The sequence below is a fragment of the Polyodon spathula genome, chromosome 9 (genome assembly GCF_017654505.1).
Source record: "Polyodon spathula isolate WHYD16114869_AA chromosome 9, ASM1765450v1, whole genome shotgun sequence".
In the NCBI taxonomy this organism is placed as follows: Eukaryota; Metazoa; Chordata; class Actinopteri; order Acipenseriformes; family Polyodontidae; genus Polyodon; species Polyodon spathula.
The window spans coordinates 11,006,490-11,030,143 of NC_054542.1; the positions used below are offsets into that span (position 1 = coordinate 11,006,490).

Consider the following 23,654-nt stretch of genomic DNA (forward strand, 5'->3'; position numbering starts at 1 on the left):
GTAGTTTTTGAAGATGTAGCTTTTTCATTGGAAAATAGTTTCTTAAGTTATCTCATTGCTTTTAAATTAACATAATGGGTTTGGTTACCTTACCCAATCAACCACAGCCCACCATTTTCAGATAACCCAGTTTGGTTAGAAAAATGCAGGCTCAGAGCTTAACTGAAATGTGTTCTATGTAGTATTTCTTACATCCACTAAGGTCAAAGTCAAAGTGTTCTTGCAGAGAAGACGTGTATGAGAGCTCTACAGAGTAGAGAACACCGTGATGCTTTGAAATAGTAAATAGTCACAGTGATTGAAGCAAAAAAGTACATACAAAGTGAATCTTAAAAATAATAAAATTACAATAGTTAAGAATACTATTATATTTCATATGCATACCATATTTTTCTTTAAGGTCATTGTAGTTAATTCGAGTTACAGACAACCTGGTTTTGAAGCAAAATATCTAACTACATGAGCACTTTTAAGCTAACCAATGAAATACTTTATATACATCCATGTATAGTGGGACAATGACTAGCGCAGTGTTCATAGTTTATCAAAGGCTTTTCATTTTGTTGACCCAGCACAAATTATAGGTGTCTGACATAGAATCATCATCTTTGTCTTGTCTCTTTCAAAGGTCGCAGGGCTTTAGAATCGGATCGTCACAGTCACTATCTTTGGCACAATGGTAGCCTCACAGGGATTCATTTTTTTATTGTACTTTTTATCCCCACAGTCTTTGTAAATGACCTACTTTAATCTTGCACCAAAGGCAATATACATTTATATGCAGATGACACAATCATTTACTACAGTGATTAAAATGTGGAAACAGTAACTACAAACTCTCTGTTCAGATTGTTAGTATTCACAATTGATTAGTTCCGAATTTTGAAAATTGAGAAAACTGCTTAGGTTTAACTAACAAACATTCTCAAAAACATAGACAGGCCAATTGTTTAATCTTTTTTCTGCCGTCACAGAAAATGTAACTAATCAGGACCTGTGACTGCCTTGAGTCGTACTTCAAAATAAAAACCGCATAGTGTCATCATATTTGCATAATAAATCACACAGTACTTGAAAGGTTAAAAAACAATTCATAAAGTGTTGCATTTGGATTATACCAAAATGCAATCTGAAATTGCGAGACAGTCTACAGGAGGCTAGGGGTATATGATAAAAGAAAATTAATGCAAAACCAAGGCAGTTACTGTGTTTACCATATTGAGTGTGACAGAGACAGGCAGACAAAAGACACGATCAGTACATAAGGAACATTTTTTGAATGAGGACACTAAAAAAGAAGCAGCCGACAGCAATAATCAAGGAGGCCTTGTTCCCTTCTCTTTCCTAGCAGACCTCATTGTGGTGGTAATGACCAGAGCTAATACAGTCTGTGCCACACCTTGATGTTCTTACATCCCAGTACTTACTCCTTCTTATCTCTGCCCTTTGTCCGCACCCTAACCAGTCAATCAGAGCAGGATTTTCAAAGGTCATGTTATAATGTATTTTAAGTGGCCTTTAGATTCACTTTATCTACTCATGCTGCCAAAGGATTCACAGTATGAATGCTCCAAGTATCAAGGGAATCTGGGACCTCTTGCCTTCGGGATTTACAAGTCAAATCTCCGAAGTTGCTCCTTAAGAGGTAGGCTGTCAGGCAATTTGCAATAACAGAAAAAAATCTTTTTAAAATCAACCAAAAAAGTCTGTCTGAAGTGGTGGACAGCTGTTGAGTTCTTATCCCTACAAAACAGCTACTGTCGGCCATTCCTTTGGGATATTCTATTTCTTCCATGCTCCAACTCTAGGTAATGACCTATTTGTTTGTTTTCCCTTTTTAATTGTTTCTAATTTGTTTTTTTAAGGCAGTCTCCTGCTGTCAATTACCATATGTATATTTTGCACATGTATATTCAAATATATTAGGGAAATTATAATTTCTGATATTGTAAAGGTTTCTCCTAAATATGTTTTAAAAAAGTAGATAAATAAATAAATACATTAATATATGATGCAATATAAAAATGCCTAAATCAATAGCTCACTGGGCACATAGATAATGTTATTTACATTATAAACAGTGAGCAGATAAGTTTGTTGGTTGTTTGAGTAGTATTGTTCCTTGGGATATCAAAATACTGATCTCAAGTCATGTGATTTCAAAAAAAGCCAGGTGCTCAGTGTTTGGTATCTGATTTGAGCTAAAATTGCCAAAATGAGTTGATTAAGAATCTGTATAAATAGCCATTTGAAAAGACATGATTTTAATTAACGCAAGAACAGCAAAAGATACGACCATGCGTCGTTTGAGTAATGAAGATCACCTGGTTGCTATCGGCATGATTGAAGGCGGCCTGTCTGTGAGAGAAGTTACCCAGAGAATGAGATGTTCTGCTTCAACAATCAGCAGACTAGTCCAGAAAAACCAGGAAACCGGCTTTGTGAGGGACAGGCCACATCCTGGAATGCAGAGTTCACCACACCAGCCCAGGACCATCACATCTGATTGATTCATCTGCGCAATCGTTTTCAGACTGCAGTGGCTACAGCATGAGAAATTCCAGGAAGAAATAACCTGTGCATCAGCAGAATGGCTGTAGCTCACCATCTGCACGAAAATGAATTGCATGCTCGGAGGCCAGAGAACATTTGAGGTGGCAGCAGAGAGAGTGGTGGAGTGTTTTATTCACCGATGAATGCTGTTTTGCCCTTGACAGACCTGACGGAAGACAATGTGTGTGCAGACTTCGTGGTGAGCGTTATGCTGACTGTTGCGTTGTTCAAGTCAACCGGTGGGGCGGTGGAAGTGTGAGGATGTGGGGAGGAATCTCCTTTAACACAACACCTTTAGTGCAAATTGAGAGCAAACTTACTGTTCAGTGATACACTGACAAGGTCCTTGAGGCAACAGTCCGGAAGTGTCGATTTTCCAGCAGGACAATGCAAGACCACACAGTGCTAGGATTACAATTGCACGACTTCAAGAAAACAATGTCAAGCTTTTTCTTCTGACCTGAGTCCAATAGAACATCTATGAGATTGCAGCAAATAGATGCATCCCTATTATGTATATGTATGCAATAAGGCCCAACAGGGTGTATACACGTACATATTCAATATACCTGTATACATCAAATATACCAACACCTCGGGGTGATGTGTGGCACGAGACAACCACACGAAGTCCGTATATTCGACATATACAGACACCCTGAAGGGCCTTATTGCATTTATAATCCAGGTCAAACAATGGATTTAAAAAAAATAACTCAAAAAAACCCATAAGGCAATTTTTTATTATTATTTTTTTTATTAAATACCCTTAAACCATAAAGCAATCACAAAAGTAGTCCCATTTATAACTTTGAACTACACACTATGTTAAGCTGAGTAAATTGATTTAATTGAAACATGCAAGTGTCAATATTTATTTTTGATGCGTTGAATTTTACATTGCCACTGGAAAGATCTACCAGGAGGAGTTGAGACGTTACTGAATTCATGTTTTTTTTCTGTGGAGTGCAAGACACTGATGTTTCAGAACAGGAAATAATAATAAAATAATAATAATAATAATAATAATAATAATAATAATAATAATCGGATTTCAATAATTTTTCAAGGTCTGTGTCGGAGGGGGTGGATAAATGTGCAGAAGTGTCTTTTTGTGTTGTTCTGTAGCATTTACAAACCGCTAAAAAAATACATTATTTGAAGTGACAAAGTCAGGGTGAATGAGTATAAAGTCTGCGATTTTTTAAAATTATTTTATTTTGTGGTATTTTTTCTGTTTTGCTATCTTCCAGTTCATTTAATTGTTCTTCATCCAAATCGGCATGTCTACTTACTACTTGAGGGATGCTCACAGTTGTTCACTCAGTTTTATAGTTACTGTACATCTGTAACTGTAAACAAGATGGCTACCTGTGCTTTAAATACTGTGAGGCAGCAAAGTGATTTAGAATCCATCCAAATATATGGACAGCTGGAACCTTACTAGACCAATCACACTGCTTGTTTCACGTTCCAGTCCTGGATTATAAATTTATAAAATATTTAAATATAACTACTAAATTGTTTAGTATGATGCATGCTTGAGAAAATGTAGGTTGCCCAAAACCTGACTTAGACATTGTAGGATATATTTCTTATACATACAGTGGCACCACACATTATAGTAAATTTTAGTAGCTATCAGTACTATATACTTCATTACAGTAAAAGTGTTTTATCGGTGTAATATAACTGGCCAATACAAATGTAGTATTCTGCAGTTACACTGAATGTTCAGAAAAACGTTTTAGGTACTGCCCGAGGACAAAACAATGAGGCAATGTAACAAAATATATTGCCAAAGGAGGAACTCTATAGTGTGTCAACTAGATAAGCCATAAAATGTGAGGATATATGCTATGCAACATTATGCCAGGATTGTATATTAATGCCTCCATGTTCATTTTAATGTAGCGGTTGATTATTTCTGTTTCCTTTTTTTGCAGTAGTTTCTGCAGGCACTTCTTTCCATTGCTAAAGAAAATAATGTGAATACAATTGCCGAAACCCCTTGTCTGCTTATCATTAGGTCCTTATGATTTATTGTACTGCAAATGTAGTGTCAAATCCAGATAATAAATGATACAATATAGCTGTGTTTTGTGATGTGTTTATCTTGGGAATTACAGTTTTTAATTTTCATGCAGGTTTTAATTCAGGATGAACTTGAAAGGAATGTCACTGTGAAGGTTGATGCAACTAACAGAAATACAATTGTAATAATAAAAAGGGCATTACAATACCCATAACAAGGTAGAAAAAAAGGAGTACTGCACAGCAGAAATACATGCCCACTCTCTGGTCTGCTTTGCATAGCATTCTAAAATTGAACATACTGTAGGATTGAGATGTCATCTGGAGATAGAGCTGTCTGTCAGAACCAATATCTAATTGTCCACATTTATAATTAATATTCCTTTTCTACATTAAAATTTCAATGGAGTGTTACAGAATAAAATTACACTACAAAACTAATAATTTAATAGAACGTTCACATGTTAATTTTTTACAGTATTAGTTTTCATTTTATGTTGTTGAATGCCCTTGTGTGTAGTTTGTGAAAATGTACAAAATGTAAGGTACTACAGAATGAAAGCAAACACGCAGTACCTGTCACATTCTTATTTCGGTTGTATGTTGAGGCTTTGGCTCCACTAGCTATACTATTCATTAGGCTGCACATCGTCCTCTTCAGAAATGACACTGACAAGGAGAGATAGATGCAACAAATCTTTAGAGGGCACAAACTTGCATATATCTGAAGATGTTGGAGAAATGTCCAAAGGTTACAATATAGCAGCTTTTATCATGCTTCTAATATTAAGCAGTCTTGAATAATGTATGTGCAATCACTCAACAAGTGGCCAGTATAATTCAAGGTTAAAAAAGGATAATAGGAAAATTACTATGTTAGAAATGAATGCCCTGTAACATTACATATCTACAAGGAATACATTAAATAAAAATCACAGTTTAAACACTAACGTGTCAGTTTGAATTCAAAGTGCAGTCACCACCGCTTAGAACGGGCTTGTTTGTGTTGACGTGATCCACCAGCCGTAAGCGACGGATGGTATAAACTCCTACACAATAAGCTGACACTCAAAATGTCTCCCAATCACCAGTACAGCAATGAAAACAAAAAAAAGTGTGTACGTGGTTAAACATATTAAGACACTCATTACACTAAGAAAAAAATATGTATTAAAACCTATGAATGTAATAAAAAGTACAGTAGTCCATCGCATGTCCGACTGTGATGAGTCTAGAGTAAGGGCGGATATGTAAAAAGGCGGATAAATCAATCCTGTTTTAAATACCATTATACACATTTGTTACAATTACTATACTATATTATTATTGTTTTCAGATTCAGCTTTTATTAGGGAGCGCCCCTAAATCCATTGTTTAGAAAGATACAGGGTATTAATGCTTGTGACAGGGTAGCCGTCTGCCATGTGGATGCGTGCATTCCCTGAAAGGCAGGAGATTGAAATGGAGGTTTAAGCTGATACGCCCCGCAGGGGAACAGGATTTATTTTTATATTGTAACACTGAGCTGCTGGGTTTCCAGGATATGAGACAGACAACAGTTGAGGTTCAAAGCAGTAGTAAACTGCTGTACTTACTTTTTTTTTTCGCTTTTAGTGAACAATGGTTCTCATTCCTCTCCTCTCTCAATTCTCCCACCACCAGATCTGCTTCTCTCTTTCAAACTGTCAAGCTTTTTTAATATTTTTATTGAAATCTATGTGAATGGCAAGGTAATGAGGTGAAAACATTGGATTTATGGATTAGTAGGAGCGACTACTATAGTATAAAGCAGTGCTGTTATTGAAGTCTACGTAAATGGCACTTAACGAGATTCAAAGAGCCAAAATATATGGCGTGCTTAACACGGTATACACAATGCCTTTGTTATTGAAATCAATGGGAATGGCAGACAGCAAACGCTATTTGTCCGATATAAACGGCTGCCCACAATAACCCTGTATGGTGTAAGTGATGGTGACTGTATTCCTAATAAGAGTTATTAAGAAATCGATTCTGCTCATAGCTGTCAGGAAATGTTGGGATATGCATTGATAATTTGCTGATATCACATAAAAAAATACTCAAATCTCTACTCTGACACATATGCAGACCTCATCCCTTCTTCACGGACTACTCCACCCAGCACCAGTTCAGGCCATGGTGCTGTCCCACCTTGACTACTGCAACTCCCTCCTGACCAGCCTCCCTGCCTGTGGTATCCATCCACTCCAGCTCATCCAAAAGCTCGCCTTGTCTTTTCCCTTCCTCATTTCTCCTACGCCACACCACTGCTCTGCTCTCTGCATCCTATCACTTCACATCCAATTCAAAACTCTTGTACTCTCCTATCGCTGTCTTGATCTTTCTGCTCCCTTCTCTCTCCAGACCACCATTTCTCCCTACACCCCCTCTCGCCCCCTCCGCTCCTCCACCACCGGCAGATTAGCTGTAACCCCCCTCTGCTTCCAGAGCTCGCTCATTCTCCACCCTTACCCCTCAGTGGTGGAACGACTTACCCACGGATATCAGGACTGCTCAGTCCCTGACCACTTTCCGATGCCTCCTCAAGACACACCGGTTCAGACAGCATCTGTAAGCCTCACAGCTCTTGACTATACTGGACTATATGGCACCCAATTGTATCAGTACTTGCATCAGCTTGTACCTGCATTGAACTGCTCCATACCTTGCCATACTCTACTACTGCTCTTAATTAAAACTACTTCCTGTGTCTTGCACTTGATTTTACTCTTAAAGGTATCCTTAGTCATGTTTTTTTGCAATTGCTCTTAATTGAAATCATTCTCATCCATGTATTGCACTTACTACATGCTCTTACTGGACTTTACTCATATAAGTAAATATTTTTAATATAAGTTAACTGCTTTTAGTCAAACTCACTCAAATATAATTACTGTATTCTTTATTCTGCTCTTATTTGACTTACCTGCTACTGACTTTATTGTACTATATAACTGCTCTTACCTGTAATGTGATACTGATATTTTGTAAAGTGATACTTTGTACTATGATATTTTGGAACAACTGTAAGTCACTTGGGTAAGGGCATCTACCAAGAAATTAATAATAATAATAATAATAATAATAATAATAATAATATAATAATAATAATAATAATAATAATAATACTTAATTTTAATAATATCTCATTTAACAGTTGCAGTTGGTGCCACTTAATCGGGACAATGATAATCAGGATCTCTGCTTAAATAGGATAGACCTCTGTGAGATGTTTCTTCCCAGTGCTATTTCTGTCCTTTAGTTGGCACACAGTATTTTCAAGTGATGAACAGAGATCGCTTTTCAGAGCAAGACAGGTTCACATAGCGCAGTGCAATGATTACGTTGTGACTTGTGCAAATTGCATAAGCCAGTGGTTTTTGCCTCGCCTGTCATTTGCCAGTTGTCATCATGGCTGAGAAGCGAAAACAAGTCGATTTGCTTGTGGCTCCGAAGGTTAAACTCTTGAAGGTGCTGAAGCCTCCTGTGGTTTCTCAGTCTGTGGCAGAGATTTTGGTGTGTGAAAATTGTAGGTGTCTCACAGCTGTTTAAAAAAAAAAAAGACAGAGAGCAAGCGTTTGTTCTGCAGAAACAAAAAACTGAAGAGGGACTCCGAAAATATCCCACTAACAATTACACTTAGGCTTGGAAAATGGAAAACTGAAATGCGCTTATTTAATCTGAACTGCAGTCCCTTGTGAAGGGAGCAAAGTGGAGATAGTTGTCTGTCTGTATGTTTCACTTTTGTATGTTTGTATGTATGACATGTGGTATTAACATTGTTAAGCATAAATGATTGAGTATCGGAGTCTACATCGATATGTCACACCTACATTTTTGCATATATAGCTTGTGAATAAACATTTCATTGCTAATTCTTTAGCACTATTTTGTATATAATTTTGATATATGTTATGATCATCAAATTGGTGTCATACTTTTAAACTTGATACTTTTAAACTTGACTTTTAAAAGTGACAATCGCTCATCACTACTGAGTAAAGAAACAAACTTTACTCGATAAGGTAAATAATTAATAAAAAATCTCACAAGCTTTAAGCCACCATCTGACATTACTCGCTTTACCCTCTCAGTTTTTCCAGCCTCCTGCAGGAATTTTTAAAGTTGTCAGGTTGTTGTCTGAAGCCTACAAATCTCATAGAACTATCAAAAAGTGTAAATAAACACAGAACAGTCCTGCATGTAGTTCAAATTCAAACAGTGCAATTCATTGAATATATTCTCTTTAACCTAAGCCAGTATGAAGCATTCAAAACATCAAGTACTGTTTCTATTACTTTTATTCCAATAATCTGCATTTTGATATGCATTTTTAATTCCAAGTGCAGCTGTCATTGTATTGCATCATAGCAGTGTTGTGCTCATGAAGAATCACTGCGAAACGCTGAAGATTTTCCCTTTCCCGCCCTAATTTAATAGATATGTCCTTTCCAGGTTAGACAATACAGAATGGTTAAGTTCTTAATTAATCGTTTCTACAAGGGTTTGCACCATGTAACAGGAGGTGCAAAGTATTTGGAGGGTCAGCAATTGCCCAAGTTCAAGGCTAAATCCTTACATCACATTATGTTTAAGCCTGCTTAGCATGATCCCTGCCCAATTCCATGCTCTTTTTTTCATTTGAATACATTTTAGTATCATTTAAATGGATGAATTATGGCAAAGTGCTAATTTGATAGCAGGTGCAGAAACCAGGTGAACACCATTCTTTACATATGCACATTTTTTATGACTGCTAAAATCCCACTATAGCCATACGTTTTTTGACAGTAATGTCTGTGTTTTGCAGCCGCAAATCACTGCACATATCGTTATATTGGTCTCTGTATGTTCTACAGTACATCAACACAGAGCACAAACAAACCTCAGCTATTAGCTATGGGCAGTTCACTTCTACTTATGCTGGTATACCCTCACACACAGATATCTGTTGTTCTGCCTGTACAGTGTCACTTGAGATGTCCTAAAATCTGTATTTTAAAGATGTGATGAATACTTACATTTAAGTGACACTGAGAAAAGTTTGAATGATGTTTTGTATTAGCGAATAACGACAGATGCAGTACACAAAGTTATGTATGTATCACACCCCTTATCTGCCATACAGACTGCATTGTAGTTGGGCTCTTGTTAGATGTTACTAGTGTTTTGTAAAACTATCGTAGACAAATAATATCCATGCTTTTGTAATGTAAAAACTCCACTCTTTCAAATGATGTATTGGATTAGTATATCATTGAATTTCTAACAATGTATGCAGTGCACAGATTAATGCAACTTTATTAATTTCTTTGGATCTCGTGCACTTGATCAACTATTGTAGGACCTGACTTATATTCGAGCATGCTACGTGAAAAACAATGTTCTAAGTACCTCCCAATGAGTGTAAATGACTGGGCTCATTTTGTATATACAGAGATACGGCTCTGCTGTCTGACATAGGCTACCCGGCGTGCAGTGGGACCGGAATAGAACAGGGCTTCGTTCTTTTTTTCTGGGCGGTGTGGCACCGCTCCGTCACTTATTACCTAAAGTAAACTTTATTTTGATATTTGTATTTTACTAATACAGATACTTTTCATGGATCCTGGTCATAACTCGCATTCCTCAAGGGTGAACTGCCTGTACTACTGTCACTTTTCCATATCATTCAAAGCACTTTATTTAATACACTTTGAAAAAAGTGCTGCATTTTCTTGTTACACTCCAATGAGGTGTGACAGGGCAGAGGCCCTACACACTCGGGAATGTGCGGTTTGTGCCTGGTTTACACAGCCACAGGTTTAATTGTTTAATTGTTTCATTGAGCCATCATGGAAATCACCTGCCATTAATTTAATGAGGGACCTGTTTGGGACTTAGAAAGACATTTGTATAAACCAGGTAAAATGTTGGTCAAGCTGTGTGTGTTAAGGCCTGCGAGAGACATGGGGGAACCTTATGAAAGGTGCTGTGTAGAGCATGTGAGCTGAGCGGAACCATTTTGCTAGGAGCGTGGAGTGGAGTGGCTAAAGTGCCTGAAGGAGCTCCAAAAGAGGTTTTGCAAAGGAAAAATATTTGACACTGTACATATAAGATATGATCCAAAACTATGTAGCTTTTGCGATGTCCGACAATATTGTGCAATCTATGAAATCGACCTGTATAATTAAAGTTAACAAAATAATCAATAATATCCAATTTGCACAATACAAGTTTTATTACAACAGCAAAAGCCATTGTGTGCTTGTGTATGAACCATGTTAATTGCAAATTTCACAAAGCTTATAAAATTAAAAAAATCTTTAACCACATGGTATGTGCAAAAGGGTCACTGTATGTTAGGATCCCAAGCCGAAATACAACCCCATCAGCTTGGGGTTAAAGTACTTTTTTAGATAGCTGAAATCGTGTCGTGTTCGGCTTGGGGTTGTCTTGAGAAAGATCCCAGCGAGGTGCAGAAGATTCATTTTACCCAAAGCGTTTTCATCACTTCATGTAAAAGTGAGATTGAATTATTCTCCATGGAAATAAATATAATAAAAAAAAAAAAAAAAAAAAAAAAAAACACTTTAAAAACCCTGTTATTGCTGTAATAAATATTTTGCAGACATTTTTACAGTGTGAACGTGTCAATTATAATTATAACATAATAGTACCGGTTCACAGATCTCTACATTGTACACTAGATTTACACTAGCAGTGAAGTGGAGCTGGCTGCAGAATTAAAAGCACCGGAGTGGAGCACAAGCGGACTGGGGAAATAAGAGCCTTAGAGCGAGCGGTTTCAAAGAGGAAGAGAGTGAGGAGCGGCGTTTATGAGCACTCCACTCAACTCACATGCTCTGGTCTTGTGTTCAAATACTTGGGTAGAAGAGTTTTAGGCAAAAAAGCAGGATTGGTATGAGGCATAACCTTTGACCTGGCTTCTGAAAAATTTGCAACTGAAAATGCTTGCATCTCACTCACTCACTTAGCAGAGGTGACTGCAAACAAGAAAGCTGCTTTAAGTGACAAAAATTATATATACCAGCTGAATGTAAGGGCTCGGATGGAGGCTTCATGAGTGCATCAAGCAGTACGTTAAGCCTCCGGCGAGGATCATTATCCTTCAGAGGCGGCTAAAGCCGCTGAACTCCTTTCAAAAATGGCCCCACCAGGAAGTGAGCTATTGGGGAGACTGAGTCAATTTTGACATGACAAGCCAAACTGGCTTCAAGATAGACCTTTAATTTAGATGGGGATTTCCCCTCGTCAAACAAGTCCTGCAAAAATTGCAGTATTACTGCCATGGGACAAGTCGTGGAGTCAAACCCACAAGCAGATGCCTCGTCTGAAAGACGCCCCAGTTGTACGTGGGAATGTGTGAATGCTGCTCTGGCATTTTGCAGGGTGTCAATGACCCTACTGGATAGACCCAGACGGGTTAAATGCAACCGTTCAGGGGTCAAACCCAGAGCTGTAGGCTCTATGGGTTGGGAAACCATGAGGTTCCCCTCAGCAGATTGCGGCAATTGGGCTAGCCGCTCAGGAGCTGTCTACTGGGCCTGGTCATGCCTGATTTTTTCTAGACACAGCGGGAGTATGGCGACCGGTGGGAAGGCATACAACAATTGTCTCGGCCACTGGTGTGCCAAGGCAACTATCGCCTTGTCCCCGTCTCTTGTTATGGAGAACCAAAGGGGGTAGTGAAAAACCCTGTTACTGAACCAGGCTTGGAGAGGGCTCATTTGCAGGAGACCCAAAGGAAGGGTCTGGGAAGCTGCTCCCACCAAGCCCAGAAGTCTCTGGAACATCACTACTGGAAGTGCTGTATTGAGCTGAAAAAGCTTCAAACAGGTGGCTATTGTCTGCACTGTTTGACCTGGAGTCCAATTGCACTCCTACAATAGGGGCTATCTGCAGAGGTGCGAACTGGCTTTTAACATGATTCACCGTCAGGCCCAACCGATGAAGGTTGTCGGTGACGAGTTCCGTGTGGGCCTCTGTCTCTGCCGGAGACTGGGCACAAATAAGCCACGTAATTGAGCATTCTGATGCCTGAAGTAGAACCCTTCCATCAAGTGGAGGGGTTCCATATGTAAATAGCTCACTTTTGTAGCAGAGATGTCACCACCCGAGACAGTACTGCACCATCTCGTGGGTCTGTGACTAATGTTTTAGACACGACCTGAAAGGGAGGGGGACCATGCTTGAATTGGAGACAATAGCAGGTCTGTACAGTGGAAAGCACCCAGATGTCCGTGGTGCACTGACACCAATACTCCAGGTGGTTCCCTGAAAAGGAACCCTGGTCTTGTGGTAGCAAGGCCCTAGGACTGCTGCCGGGCTTGTGGCTTAGCCTGAGGTTTTTGCCTCTGCGGCTGGCAGCGGAACTTGTTAAAGCTGCCACAGTGCTCAGCCGTGGGCTGGTTATGAAAACCATCTCTGACTGTAGTAGCAGCCGGCTGTGCCTGTCTTTGAGGCTACTTGGGCCTTAGGCGCCAGTTTACTGGTAATTTGTGCACCTGGGGTGGCCACTTGGGAAGCAGACGCACCAGTTCCTTTGTGGTCTCCTGTGCACTGTGAGAGCGCAGCAGCATCTCATCCACCGCAGGACCAAAAGTATGCCCAGTCATAATGGGGACGTCTAAGAGCCGTGCTTTATCTCCATCAGACACTCGTGTCTGGGAAAGCCAAAACTGTCTTCTTGCAGCTACCAAAGCAGCAAGATTCCTGCCCACAGCTATCTGTTCAGTTTGCAGAAACAGAGCAGGTTTTTATTCACCAAGTGCAGCTCCTCTAGCTCTATGAGAGAGCCTTCAATAAACAGGTCTGGTAGGCTATTAATATACTTTTATAGTTACCAGCCATGCGCTGAATGCACCGGCTGAGTAAGTCTGCTTCAAAATGTTTTCTGAAACCCGACACTGTTTGTTAGGGCAGATAGCGTCCTTGGTCAAGAGTGCTAGTTTAGGTGCCTGCACCAGCGAGACAATTGCAGAGTCTACAGAAGGAAAAAAAGCCAACCCCAGTTTTTCTGCATGATATAGGCTGTATAATGACTCCATCAACCGGGAAACAGCCAGAGCTGTAGCAGGGTGATACTGTTACAACTGGACTTCAAAAAGAAAATCCAAGTGCATTAGAAAGGACACGGTAGACATAAGAGGCTCATCATCAAAAGTGGACAGTTTCCTTGTCCTATCTGCAGACCAGAGCACTTGCAATTGTGCAGTGGCCCTCCTAAATAATGACAACAGCTCTACTGACAGGGATACATTAACTGTTAATTGGCTGTCAGAGTCTACCTCCTCAGAGGCCACCAGCCTCATCAGAGGTGATGGACAGCATATCCTCATGGCGCCAATCTGTAGTTAAAGCCCTGTGTTGTTCCTAGGGAACAGGGGGGGCAGGTGGAGCAGTGCACTCACACAACAGCTCAGCAAGCACTATGCCCTCGGAAAGAGCTGTTCAGAGTTTCTCCATTTTTTCAAAGTCAGCTTCTCTCTTAGAACTGTGAATCCTCTTCTTTTTAGGAGAAGGAGGAGGAGGCAGAGGAAAAGGGGAGAAAGAGGAAGAAGAAGGAGACCGTAAGGACGGCTTCTTAGGTGGGCTCATGGCTCAGGCAGTTTTCCTATTCTGCCTTGGCACAGAGTCATCTGCAGAGGATGCAGCCATGTCTAGCAGGCGATGGGGGAGAGCTCTGCCCAAGTGGAATGGACATCTCCTCAGAGTGGAGACACACACTTTTCTAACATGTGCTTAGAAAAACTTGCACAAAGCTTGCAGAAGCTACGGTTAGCAAATGCTTGTCTTGCATGGTCTGGCCCTAGGCAAGAAGAGCACCTGCTGTGCTTATCCTCCACTTGGAGACTGGCCTTACATATGTCAAAGGAAACATGCATGATGCAACAGCAATGCCGTGTAAACCTGTTGCCTCAGTCTACTCAAGCACCACTGCACAGTAATGTATCAGTACAGTACTGCCGCAGGTTGTTCAGTAGCAACAGCGCTGTACAGAATGTAACAGGGCAATAATGCACTACTGTGAAAATAATCAACAACTGCCACCTCAGTCTGCTCAGCAGCAGCACCACCAATGCACCGGGTACGGCACATGTGTGGTAACTTGCACCGGGTCGGTATGGTACCCATGGCCTCAGTACGGCACATGTGCAGTTATTTTTATTTTAACTCCAGCCGAAGTTATTAGCAGCCTGTAAGAGAGGACAAAGTCAGCCGACTTAAGCTGCTTGATCCCTGGCTCCACGCGGTGCACAAGCCCGCTCTGGGAAGTACAAGCAACAGGCTGTGTGCAAAAATAATGATCATGTTAGTAGTGAAATATATGTAGATAAAAGTAACCACAACTTACCTGTATGCTCTCCCGTGAGGATCTTGAAAGGTAAATGTTTACTAGTACCTGTGTCTGCAGTCCTCTTATGCTCTTGAGGGCGAGCAGGACTGCGTCACAGGTGTTTGTGCGCAGCTTTGGTATACTATTCAAGTTCGGGATCTTAATAGGTAAACACCCACTCATTAATGGTTACATTTCGTACTTAATACGGAACAATGGGAAATGTATTATAATTAGCGCTTCTGTGTTTCAGGTTTTATTAATTGTATTTTTTGGTGATATTTTTAGCTGTTATCGAGTTTTATGTAAATTGTTTTTTTTTTCGTTACTTTCCAAAATGCTTGAGCGTTTTTTTTTTTTTTTTTTTTTTTCTGTCAAAATAAGTATAGAAGTAACTCGACAGTAGTTGCACACTTAAATTGTACCTTCTTTCCTTTACTGCCTTCCACAACGAAATCCCTATGGTCACGGGCACATTCTTCTGGGGTTTTTGTGTGCAGGCATTTTTGTACTTTTTGCCACAATTCTGTTTTAAATACTCCATATCTTAACTGCAATATAGCTTTAAATCCCACTAACAAGCCTCCATCCTGATTGTAACCTCTTTTTAAATCTCGCAAGCAGAGTCTCCAATAGAAATGTAAGAAGGTGCTGTCACTCAGTAGTTGGGGCGGGTTTAAAGTATTCAGAACAAACGAATGCTAGATACAAGTCAGGAAGGTGGGACATTGCCCAGCAGCACTGGAAAATGTATTTATTATTATTTTTGTAGTATGTTTTATTTTATTTTTATGGGAAAAGGGTCAACGTGAATTAATTAACCATTTCCACAGTTTTTCCGGTGTTTATTGGCTATCCACCGATTACATTGTTTTTTGTATCGGGGGTGTTTTATCAGTTAAAACCGAAAATCAGAAGCCCTAATTATAATTAAGTAACTGATTTTACTGTGCCACCTGAGTTAGTGTAAGTTATTTTTTTATATATACTTCCAAGTGTTAGTAAACATTAGTTAGTATATGTATTGGTTGACTGAGTTGGTATTTAATTTAAACATAACATTTGGTAAAGGTTTTGGGTTTTTTTTTTCACAGCAGCATTAAAGTTAATGAAGCTACATTCCAAATCACATTTCCCATATAAAAATATATAATGTTTATGACTATAACAACACACTGCACTCGTGTCAAAATGTCTAAAAATGAATGTAAATATTTCTAAACACAGATGAACCTGCTTTACATCATGGCTGCTGTGCAGGCATAATTCATGATATAAACCAGGTTTCACATTTGCCTATGACAGCACAATGAGTGTCAGAAAAAAAGAAAATTAACAGTGAATTTAAGCACAGTATTTTAATACTGTACACTTAGTCTTTCTTTACATTGAAACAAATGCATATAGATTACTACAGGACTAGGGTTGCTCCGATTAACAGATTTTTCAGACTGATTAATCAACTAAAGAGTTGATCACGAAGATCTATATTTTCTCTGCGGAAGTCCAGTCATAAGTGAGCGGAGGCAGGACATAAACAGTTGAAGGTCTTGAGTAGGTTTAACCAATGGGAGAGTCAAAGATCTATCTCTTGTTACTCAGGTGTCCAATCATGAATGAGTAGAGGCGGGACATAAACAGGTGAACGTATTCTCCATTTCATTTGAATGTCTTGGGAGTTTAACCAATAGGAATGTCAAAGATCTGACCTGGTTAAGCATAAGAACAGCTGAATTTTGAGCGATATTGCTAATATTATAGAGACCCTTACTGAGAATTATATTGAGAACTTTGAAGTAATACTTAGAATTGCTTTTTAAAAATTAGTTGATTTGGTTACAAATCAATTTTCAAGAAAAAACTCTCGCAGAAAAATAGGAGCTTGTTAAAAAAGGGATTATACTGCTCAGTACAGAAAAGGCGATATGGAACAGCACTGGATATAGCAATCTAGGATGTCTATCAGAGTGAGCACACAAACATAAGCATGCCCAAAGTCACTTGCAAGCCACTGTTTACATTCAAAACTTTTGGACAAACCCAGATTGATGTTCAAATGGATGAGTAGAAGCATAAGGATAGAATACATCACAATGAGCATATAACAAAAAGTCGTGAAGGCACCAATTCCTCAAATAGAGGTAACTATGTGGAATTACTTTCTCTGATACTTTTTACAACAGCATGTTAAGCAATTACTTCTCAATAGCCACAGTATTCTCAGGTACCTCCAATAAGATTCAGTACGAATTTATCTCTTCTATGTCTCCGATTTTGCTAGAAAGTACAGGAAGCCAAGAAAGTAGCTATAATGGTAAACAAAGCTCAGCTATCCTGTGTTTTCAGGTATGTGATTGACAATGGCCCGAAGGAATGGTTGTTCTGTGAAAATTTGTTACGTTTAATTAAATAAAAATAATAATACAAATGCTTTTAAAAAAAAAAGACCAAATTCCCATTGGGCTTATTTTTTTTTTAGATTCGATGGATTTAGAAATAGTACTATGCAGGACAGCTGCTATAGATCGTTACCTTTATTTAGAAAAAAAAAAAATTGTATTAATAAAGTCCAGTCACTAAATTAATTCTGTCCAAGTAATTGCTGCAAAATTTTAAGTGAGAATCAGCAGCCTGAATTTGAGTTTCTTTTGCTGGATATCTTTTTTTCTTGATTCTTATTCGCAAAGCACTTTGCTCTTATGTTTGTACTTCACTGCATTTCATACTGTTATCTATTGGTTTATGTGATGTATTCAGTGCTTCATCAGTGTGTTTTAGCCACAGTTATACAGTGCAGCTGGAAATACAAACCAAACCTTTTATTTCTAAAAAATAAATAAAAAATAAAAAGTCTTAATGGAAATCATACTGTGGATGAGGCTGATTTAATAGGATTGTTTTATATTAACAAAAACAAAGCATCCCTGCAAGCATAATTTGAGGACGGCACCTCTGATTGAATGGTTGACATTTTCATTTTTAAAAAAGCAACAAAAAAAGCACACACACACACACACACACACACACACACACACACACACACACACACACACAGCAGCTTAAAGAATAAACTTTGTCATTTGGTTAATCTTGGGTTAAGTTCACTGCCTTTGTTTGCTTTAAAAAAGTATGAATTCTAACAGGCACAGACAGTTAGATACAGTGGCTTGCGAAAGTATTGACCCCCCCCTTGGCATTTTTCCTATTTTGTTGCCTTACAACCTGGAATTAAAATTGATTTTTTGGGGGTTTGTATCATTTGATTTACACAACATGCCTACCACTTTGAAGATGCAAAATATTTTTGTATTGTGAAACAAACAAGAAATAAGACAAAAAAACAGAAAACTTGAGCGTGCAAGTATTCACCACCCCAAAGTCAATACTTTGTAGAGCCACCTTTTGCAGCGATTACAGCTGCAAGTCTCTTGGGGTATGTATCTATAAGCTTGGCACATCTAGCCACTGGGATTTTTGCCCATTCTTCAAGGCAAAACTGCTCCAGCTCCTTCAAGTTGGATGGGTTCTGCTGGTGTACAGCAATCTTTAAGTCATACCACAGATTCTCAATTGGATTGAGGTCTGGGCTTGACCTCAATCCAATCTGTTTCCCCTTAAACCTCTCAAGTGTTGCTTTAGCAGTATGCTTAGGAAGATAAACCTCCGTCCAAGTCTCAAATCTCTGGAAGACTGAAACAGGCTTCCCCCAAGAATGTCACTGTATTTAGCACCATCCATCATTCCTTCAATTCTGACCAGTTTCCCAGTCCCTGCCGATGAAAAACATCCCCACAGCATGATGCTGCCACCAGCATGCTTCAGTGTGGGGATGGTGTTCTCGGGTTGATGAGAGGTGTTGGGTTTGCGCCAGACATACAGTTTTCCTTGATGGCCAAAAAACTCAATTTTTGCCTTTTGGCAAACACCAAACATGTTTGCTTATTTTTGTCTTTAAGCAATGGCTTTTTTCTGGCCACTCTTTCGTAAAGCCCAGCTCTGTGGAGTGTATGGCTTAAAATGGTCCTATGGACAGATACTCCAATCTTCGCTGTGGAGCTTTGCAGCTCCTTCAGGGTTATCTTTGGTCTCTTTGTTGCCTCTCTGATTAATGCCCTCCTTGCCTGGTCCGTGAGTTTTGGTGGGCGGCCCTCTCTTGCCAGGTTTGTTGTGGTGCCATATTCTTTCCATTTTTTAATAATGGCTTTAATGCTGCTCCGTGGGATGTTCAAAGTTTCTGATATTTTTTTATAACCCAACCCTGATCTGTACTTCTCCACAACTTTGTCCCTGACCTGTTTGGAGAGCTCCTTGGTCTTCATGGTGCCGCTTGTTTGGTGGTGCCCCTTGCTTAGTGGTGTTGCAGACTCTGGGGCCTTTCAGAACAGGTGTATATATACCGAGATCATGTGACAGATCATGTGACACTTAGATTGCACACAGGTGGACTTTATTTAACTAATTATGTGACTTCTGAAGGTAACTGGTTGCATCAGATCTTATTTAGAGGTTTAATAGCAACAGGGGTGAATACATATGCATGCACCACTTTTCCGTTATTTATTTTTTAGAATTTTTTTAAACAAGTTATTTTTTTCATTTCACTTCACCAATTTGGACTATTTTGTGTATGTCCATTACATGAAATCCAAATAAAAATCCATTTTAATTCCAGGTTGTAAAGCAACAAAATAGGAAAAATACCAAGGGGGGTCAATACTTTGGCAAGCCACTGTAACTGCCCTTCAAAGCCATCTCCTGAAACCAAGCAACTGCAAAGAAGCACCAGTGACTCATTTGTGTGCCCTTACTTGTTCATTAGCAGCTCAAGATACTTCCAGAAAATGTCAGGATGCCTTGATATACATTTTAAAAGTGCATTCTTCAGAATTTTAATGAGAATCTTGCTGGGATGTATACAGACAGACCTCAGCATCTTGCACTGATTTTATATGTAGTATTAGTTAAAAAATACCAAGAAAATCCACCACCACTTAGTTAGACCAAAACATGACCCACAACAAATCACTGAGGGACCAATAATACTGCACAAATGAGAAGATGAAAAACAAGATGATTATAGCCCAGACCTAAGCCACAAAACCAGACACAAATTGACAGGTTTTACACAAACAATTGTAGAAGACCAAAACTAGCAACCAACCTATCGAAAATGCAAGAGCTCTACCTGCTTATAGATCAACATCTCCACAGTGATTAAAATTAAAACTTCAGGATTTACTTACAAACAGAACAAGAACAGCAATTTATTAGTGAGGTGCCAAAATGGAGAAAACAAAACAAAACTTTATGTGACAAACATGAACATGATTATTCATTTAAGCATCTTTGTCAATAAGCATGTGGTCTTAAAGATATGGAAAGAAACATTTACACAGCACTTTAAATGAAATGTTTTAGAGTCAAGTTTTCTATTTATAACAAACCAGTTCTTTATGAGGGTTTTCACGGGGGTATTTTACGGGTAATGAGATCCTTCATCCCGGAACCCTTAAGTTAAAGTTATAATTTTAATCACTAACATGTTCCTTTCAACTTTCAAAGTATTCCTACTAGCTGTTATCTATACCTTATTTTCCATATGTACTGATTCTACTGTTTCATTGTTTACAGTTTATAGACCCCTATTTACATAACTATTTAACTTATGTTTTATTTACACAACTATTCATCCATATCTATTAGCTTTACTGAGTTCTGAATTCTTTACTGAATTCCGCCTGTATGTGCGTCGACCTATTATTACCTGCATAGGTAAATTTTTGCAACATTAAGAGATGTCCACACCTTAATCACCTGGATCAGAGATAACACCAAAAAAGTTTCTCAAAGCAAGTTTTTTTTAGTAATACAGTAGTACTTCAATTGTGCATGATAGAAAATGTAAATATGTACAATACTGGTGAATTTAAAAAAGTAATTTAACTGCCTAAATTGTAATGCAATGCAAAAGTTTCTGATTTTAAAACACTACTAGCGATTGGCAGTTAATTGTAGACATGGAATTGCTAAATCAAGCGGTGTACTCCCAAACTATTTTTTGAGCTCTTAAGAGTTGCCAAGCAATTTATTGTCAATACAGTAATTTAGTAATTCCACAGTCTAATGGCTTATTTTTCCCCTTTGCTCCAGGCGTTTGTTGGAAATCTGGTTGAAACTGAGATCACAACCAACTTTGAAAAGAATACGAAAACAATCACTAAAACAAAATAACTTATTTGACCAATGAAATAAGAAATCTATAGGTCAAAGGAATATTGCAGAAAAAAAAAAAATGTATAGGGGTGTGGTGCAACAGACATTGCAGTGATGAGGTAGATACCAACCACTCTTTAAAGGTCAAGGCACCCAAAGATGACTTCTGGAAAGCAGGATTGCATCAATTTCAAATCTCTTCATAATTATATATATTTTTTTTTTAAATTGAAAAGTCTCGTGATTTCAATGAAAGGCTGTTTAATTTGGCACTAAGGATACCACAGACAAGCTCAAAAAAGCTCACTCAGGTAAAGGCAATCGAGAAAAAAAAAAGAAAAAAATACATAGAATCCAGAACCACTCAGAATGATGAACACCATCAAATAGTAAGGGGCGTGTAAAAAGCAATTAAACTGAAATTTGAAGCTAATTACATTTTGGGAACTTAAATAGATTCCCTGTTGTCAGATATATGGTACATGTATTGTGGTTCATAAACACTGTGCACCATTAACAATTATTTTCTTGCATGTTTGTTTGACTATCCATTTGGATATTGCCAATTAAATCTGACTTGCTATTTTTCTGCATCTGAAATAAACTCTTTCAAGATCAAAAGACTAGGCAAGTCACATTATACATGCTCTGGCAGGTTTAAGTACAACAAATAATATTGGAATGCCATTATTTATTTATTTTGTTTTTAAAGTAGCGGCATACTAAAATCTAGAACCACCAGTAACTGTGCAAACATCTGTCATATTGAGACAATTTTCCAGAAGTGTACTTGTTTATTCTAGCTCACATTTTACTGTAATAAAGCTAACAGATGTTAGCAGACTGAAAACTGAAGCAGACATACTAAAATACAAAGTTTTTCATCAAACATGTATTATTCACTATAGCTTATCAAACCCAAGCCAAACAAACAGCAGCTGCATTGTGAAAGTGTTAACAATGGAAATTTAATTCAAGAAGGGTGGAAGATGAATTAAAGCTGCCAAGGTGAGTGACACATAAAATGTTTTCATCCTAGTTTTTCACCTCACATTATACAAGCATGTTCTTGAAGGTGTGGAACGGAACAGCAGTACTGACAATGAAGTTAAAAATCTTGCCAAAAGCTACTGTTCATGTTCAACAATTATACAAGTTTAACCCTTTTTCTGTTTATGGAATTTTATAAGCATTTGTGGTAGAAAAAAAAAAAAAGTTTTAAACACTAGTTTTGTGTTAATGTTGTACCTGAAGAAGTCAGCTGCCTTTGTTAAAATGTTTACTTTACTTGTGCTCATGCTGGATTTATTCATCTGATCTGTAGTTTCAAGGTACACTTTACATATACGTGTTTATCAAAGATTATAGCACTAAAGTTTTCAATTGTCAGCATCAATGTCTGATCAAGAAAGGTATATGGATTTTGTGTTTTGAAAACACAGGACAGAATTTAGAGAATTGCCTTTTATCAGTTGGATATTTTGATATAGTTCTAAGCGCCTCATATAATCTCAATAAATCCAGTAAATTAACAGGAACATGGACTAGCTTGGAATATTAAACCCTGAGCTACACATATGGATCATTACTTACCAAAATCTTCCATACAGTAGCTTCCTCTCATATTACATGAATATTTTGATTTATGAAAAGACAGGGACAAGAAACCAATGGTCATGTCAATTGACAAGTAACTGTTTGTAGCTTCTGTCTAGTATTGCTATAATGGACATGGACATACGTTTTTGCTCTCACTTGGCACCATCGATATTGCTGAGAATGGGTTGATACTTGACACATAAAAATGTCCATGTCTACATTTAAGGTTTTTATTTTCGACTATGCATTGATCACAACCAAATGCACCAAACTGAGTCTGTCTCTAACAAACGCAATGTATTGCAACAGATGCATAACAGCAGAAAGCCAGATAACATTTGCTTTACACCAAGACTTATTCCCTGCTGCCCTGGGCTGCCACTGTTGGCCCTGTAAAATCTTGCAGTTGAAATAACATATTTCCCCACTATTTCATTTCATTTTGTTGTGTCAGAATTATCAGAAGGATACTGTGTAGCTGACATTCAATGTCACCTTATGTATGATCCCTGTCCTCGTCATAAATGCATGTTTAATTAAATTACCCAGGTTTCTCTGAAGGTAATATCAATTTTACATAGGTCAAATTCCACACGGTTTATTAAAATTTCTTTAAGAACTCAAAAATATATCCAATACATCTATTCTGTTGCTGTATGCCACATGAAAACAACTATTTAACTGATCAAAAACATTACCATTTGTTTCAAACAATCACTAGAAAGCTAATGAAACATCTTTCAAGTCTACATTAATGTGTTGATCCTGTAATATGACACACAATTTGAATACTGCTTGGATAATCAAAATGCATTATGCATTCTTCCTGCAGCCAGTAGAGATAAAGATACAATAAGCTGTAGCAGGCAGACCATGTACTACTTTGTATTACAGT

The 23,654-nt window shown here is 38.2% G+C and overlaps 1 protein-coding gene across 2 annotated transcripts in view; it reads right to left on the reverse strand.

The window, feature by feature from the left end:
• Nucleotides 1-23,654, reverse strand: part of LOC121320401 (1,4-alpha-glucan-branching enzyme-like) — a 257,808-nt gene that overhangs the window by 39,250 nt on the left and 194,904 nt on the right. The gene's annotated exons all lie outside the window — the stretch shown is intronic.